Below are 6,000 nucleotides of genomic sequence, written 5' to 3' on the forward strand. Positions count from 1 at the left end.
GCTGCCCTTACACAGTATAGCTGCTGCTAGCCACCTGCCTGCTGTGACACCTGGCACAGGGGGTTAGCGCTGGCCAAACTTGAGCTGCTACAGCTGCTGTTTGTACGTCCGTTTCTCAGTTGCTGCCAAATTGTTCCCTAATTGTCTTAAAAGGCTGAGATCACTTGACCAATGTGTTGGCAGGAGTTAAGAAGAGGTCGGTGTTAGGGGGCAGGTACATTGTCACCATGTTTCTTTTCCTAACCATAACCTACGTATCTTTACTTTCCTAACCCTAAACTACGTAACTTTATTTTCTTAAACCTAACCTACTTACCTTTATTTTCCTAACCCTTACCTACGTAACTTTATTTTCCTAAACCTAACCTATGTATCTTTACTTTCCTAACCTACACATCTTTACTTTCCTAACCCTAACCTACGTAACTTTATTTTCCTAACCCTTACCTACGTAACTTTATTTTCCTAAACCTAACCTACCTATCTTTACTTTACTTTACTAACCTACACATCTTTACTTTCCTAACCCTAACCTACGTAACTTTATTTTCCTAACCCTAACCTACGTACCTTTATTTTCCTAACCCTTACCTATGTAACTTTATTTTCCTAAACCTAACCTACCTATCTTTACTTTACTAACCTACGTATCTTTACTTTCCTAAACTACACATCTTTACTTTCCTAACCCTAACCTACGTAACTTTATTTTCCTAAACCTAACCTACACATCTTTACATTCCTAACCTGCGTATCTTTACTTTCCTAACCCCTAACCTACGCATCTTTACTTGCCTACACCTAACCGACGAATCTTTACTTGCCTACATCTAACCTACACATCTTTACTTGCCTACACCTAACCGACATATTTTTACTTTCCTAACCTGCGTATCTTTACTTTCCTAACCCCTAACCTACGCATCTTTACTTGCCAACACCTAACCGACGAATCTTTACTTGCCTACATCTAACCTACGCATCTTTACTTGCCTACACCTAACCGACATATTTTTACTTTCCTAACCTGCGTATCTTTACTTTCCTAACCCTAACCTACGTATCTTTACTTTCCTGACCCTATTACCTAACCTACGTATCTTTACTTGCCTAAACCTAACTTATGTAAATTTATGTTAAGTATTCAAGTGTATATCATCTGTGGGGTGCTAATTTGTAGGATATTTAACAAACTGCTGTATGAGGATTGGTTGAATTCTGAGTGCCAAATTCAAGTACTTGACGCACCGAAAGCACCTTGTCCGAACCCTCAAAACCAGTGAAAGTAGCTATTATAGTTGTGGCAATAGAGGACGTTGTAGTAATGTTAGTGGTTGCATCATCAGTACCAGCAGTTGTACGCAGGAGCAGTAGATGTAAGTGATAGTATTAATAGTAGAGGTCAGTACAGGACACAAAAAACAAAGAGCATATATCGTGTTTTGTTTGCAGATGCACCTCTCAGAGGACTCTTCTTCTTCCTCTGTGTCTCTTCAGCTCTTATTTCACTGCTGCTGCTCAGCTCCTCTGTTTACTGGAAATTACAAGACATTTCAGTGCAGTGAATGATTGTTAGTGATAATCATGATGTACATTTTGTACATGTGTGGTCAGTTGTGTGAGTTTGTGGAGACAGTGTTGGTGCAGACTCTTCAGACAGTGATGAGTGACGGTACAGTACAGCGGTGTTTCCTCTCACAGATATTGGGTGTCTGCAGGGATCCAGTGTCAGCGCAGCCTTTGACTCGACCTGGATAACTGTGCAGCAGCTGGAAACGACTTCAGTTACCTTCCTACTGTACACTTAACTTGATTACTGCAGACGCTCCTGCCGTCAGCACTACCTTGTTTTCTCTGTGACAACCACCGACAGATGATCCCGAATACGTAAGAATTGACAGTTTACTGCAGTAACTTTCTCTAAAGAAAATAAATACAAATACAGATTATGACAGATAAGAATTACCACTTTAATTTAGATATATTCATTCATATATTACGAAAACACAGCTTCCTCTACTGCTACTACTGCTGCTGTTGTTGACACCACAACTACTTTTGCTAGTACCTCTACTACTTCCTCTCCTGCTACCATCTGTACTTCTACCTTTACTCCTTAAACTAATTATTCTAGTACAACTACAGTACTACTACTACTCTTCCATGTCAAGTGGGACCCTTTACTGGTATTACAACTGCTACAACTGCTTCTAGTGCCTGCGCTGCTACTACCTTCAATACTATGACTCCCTCTGCTACTCCTACCGGTAGTACAACCGCTATCAGTACTTCTGCTACTGCTTCTGTTAATGCCACAAGTACTATTAATACCACTACTTCCTCTCCTGCTACCATCTGTACTTCTTCTATCTCTACTTCCTCTGTTATTAATATCTCTAGTACAACTAAAGTACTGTACAACCACTGCACTGTATAATACCTCTGTTCTCCTGCCACAACTATTTCTACCGAGCAGTTCAGTTCAGTTTGGTACGCTTTATTTCATTTTCCACAGTGAAAAGTTGTGGATGGTACCAACAGAAGCATTCCTTAGCGTCCCCATGTTTGGTCCCCCCTCTGTCGGGGTACCTAGCACACAGATCTGGTACTAAAAGGTGGAGCTGTGAACACTGCAGTCAGATTTGGTCAATTTAGAGTTATCAATTAACCTAGTCCCCAATCTGCATGTCTTTGGACTGTGGGAGGAAGCCGGAGTGCCTGAAGAGAACCCACGCTGACACGGGGAGAACATGCAAACTCCGTACAGAAGGGCTCCCACACCCGGGATCGAACCGGCAACCCTCAGACCACCGTGCCGCCTATGTACTTATTATTTAACTTAAAATAAGAGCATATGACTCTATCCTAATTCATCTAATTTTATGCACAATATAATTGTCTGCCCTTTTAGTCAACTTATTACTACAACAAAAAAATCCCACTTAACACTACTAAAAAGGTTTTCCTCTGGCACCTAGAAGAAATACGCAATTTGCCAAAGCCAACCTTAGCTAACGTTAATACACCTGCTATAATGGCACTGTTGCCTCCAGCTCCATCTCCGTCGTTAGCAACACCAGCAGCCTCGGCCCATCGACCAACGCCGCGGCCAAACAGGTTGGTTATTTTGGAGCACTTTGCTGCCTCTTCTTGTAAAGATTTAAGTTTTTTAATTTGAGTTTTTTCCACACCACTTTTTTTTTCCCGGCTTTATCCATGTTTTATGTCAAACTAACCTGGTCCGCCACGAGTAATGACTGATGACTGCGGCTGAGCCAATCAGATTTCAAGAAAAACGAGAGCCTCTTTCGTATTGGAGGAGGCCGCTCTTATCTTCTCCTTCAAGCATCAAAACACAAAACTGACACCTACGTCCAAATCTTTTTTCTGTGGCTTCGCTCCACACTGTCTGAAGGGTGACTGCTGGTTCCAAAGGTACCATACCGGAAGAGTTTGGTGGAAACGGGGCTTAAGGTTACAACCTGTGCTGGTGGTACTGCAACTTCTACTCCTGGTAGTACTCTCCTACATTAACTAGTAACTCCACTGCTATTACAACTACTACCACTGCTTCTTTTGGCTGTACTGGTACTACTGTCAATACTAGTACTCCCCTGATACCCTGATACTACTTCTACTACGGCTACTGTCAATTCCATATACCTTCAGCTGGCGTTTTTGGGATATCTGTTTGTGAATGTAGACACTGTATATATGTGGACAGAGTGTACAGATATACTGTGTCAGCGGCTGCAGACTATCAGAGAGCAGCAGGATTACAGTGAGACATTGAGGCACATGAAACGAAGACGCTAATCGTTAATCCCTGTGAACGACAGGGATTACCTCCGTGTTCTGCTGCTGGAACATTAAAGTACCACTCTGTCTTCATCTTTCTCACTTTCACTGCTCGTCTTATCAGTTCTGTCTTTGTTGTTCACTATATGTGGTGCCTTTACACTGTTTGAATTTAAAATATTTACGTATTGCAAAATTCAAAACAAGGCTTCAACTGATCTTTATGGATTATTTCCATAACTATTGAATAATTGTTCTTTCAATAAAATGCAAACACATACTTTCAGCTTTAATCCATACATCATATTTTCATCTGTTAAACCTTATCTGTATTCAGGGTTACCACACCTTCTTACACATAAAATTCAAGGACCTTTCAGGGAATTTCCAGCCCCAATTCCCGTGAATTCAAGGGTCAAACATGGCATCACTGATAGTGTTTATAATGGGAACTCTCAGGCTTTACAGATGCTCACACACAACAATTAAAAAGAGACAGAGGCTTGTGTGTGAACACTTCTCGTCAGATAATTATATTTTTGAGCAAAATATAAAAATTCAAGCACTTTTAATGACCCATGTCTAGCTATATCTATTTTCAAAAACTTCCAAGGTCTTGATTTATTCTCTCAAAGGATTTAAAGGACTTGTAGAAACCCTGAGATTTTTTTACTTCTGATCGATCCAGTCTCCTGTTCAATCAAAGATCAATACATGCCACATTAATCTCACCTGTGAGCGAGCTGTCAGCAGGTGAGGCTGCTGTGATGTCACCAGTCTGACCAGTGTGCAGTACTCAGGAGCATCCAGCAGAGGGCGAAACAGGCCCGTCTGACACATCAAGAGGCTCTTATGTGATCTCCCTCAGCAGCAGCAGGAGGAGGAGGAGGTGTGAGGAGTCACAACAACAGCAGAGAAGTGACAGAAATAAAGGAGTAACAACATCATTGATAAAAGAGAAATTAATAGTTAATTTAACTCTAATTATTTTAGAAATTCTACTTAATAATGTTTACTTATTAGTAATGTTTTAATTTATGGTATTTTAACAGTTTATTGTTGCACACATGATAACATTTCATAAACTGTCTTAAGTGTTGTTAATGGTTAGTAATTGATCTGTAAACCATTTATTAAAATTATCTGGGTGGCCTTTATAAAGTTGCAATGTTCACAGATGCACTGCACAATATTTAACACCATTTAACAAGGTATTATAATCATCAGCTTTGTAAGAGCCATCCAAATAAAGTTAAACTATCATTAACCGTGAACAAATACTTAAAATAATGCAAAAAAAAAAAAAAAAGTTCTGCTAATAAAGTTAGCATGTTGTATTTGTTTGGAAAACATGTTCAGTATAAGACAGTTCTTTTGTTGGTGAATCTTCTGTAATAATATTTTAAGGAGCAGATGTTTACCTTAAGCTAGCTCGGGCCATGTTAAAGTTAACAATATTTTAAGGAGCAGATGTTTACCTTAAGCTAGCTCGGGCCATGTTAAAGTTAACAATATTTTAAGGAGCAGATGTTTACCTTAAGCTAGCTCTGGCCATGTTAAAGTTAACAATATTTTAAGAAGCAGATGTTTACCTTAAGCTAGCTCGGGCCATGTTAAAGTTAACAATATTTTAAGGAGCAGATGTTTACCTTAAGCTAGCTCGGGCCATGTTAAAGTTAACAATATTTTAAGAAGCAGATGTTTACCTTAAGCTAGCTCGGGCCATGTTAAAATTAACAATATTTTAACAGAGATGTTTACCTTAAGCTAACTTGGGCCATGTTAAAGTTAACAATATTTTAAGGAGCAGATGTTTACCTTAAGCTAGCTCGGGCCATGTTAAAGTTAACAATATTTTAAGAAGCAGATGTTTACCTTAAGCTAGCTCGGGCCATGTTAAAGTTAACAATATTTTAAGGAGCAGATGTTTACCTTAAGCTAGCTCGGGCCATGTTAAAGTTAACAATATTTTAAGGAGCAGATGTTTACCTTAAGCTAGCTCGGGCCATGTTAAAGTTAACAATATTTTAAGGAGCAGATGTTTACCTTAAGCTAGCTCGGGCCATGTTAAAGTTAACAATATTTTAAGGAGCAGATGTTTACCTTAAGCAAGCTCGGGCCATGTTAAAGTTAACAATATTTTAAGGAGCAGATGTTTACCTTAAGCTAGCTCGGGCCATGTTAAAGTTAACAATATTTTAA

This window comes from Epinephelus lanceolatus, chromosome 24 (genome assembly GCF_041903045.1).
Source record: "Epinephelus lanceolatus isolate andai-2023 chromosome 24, ASM4190304v1, whole genome shotgun sequence".
NCBI classification, from domain to species: Eukaryota; Metazoa; Chordata; class Actinopteri; order Perciformes; family Serranidae; genus Epinephelus; species Epinephelus lanceolatus.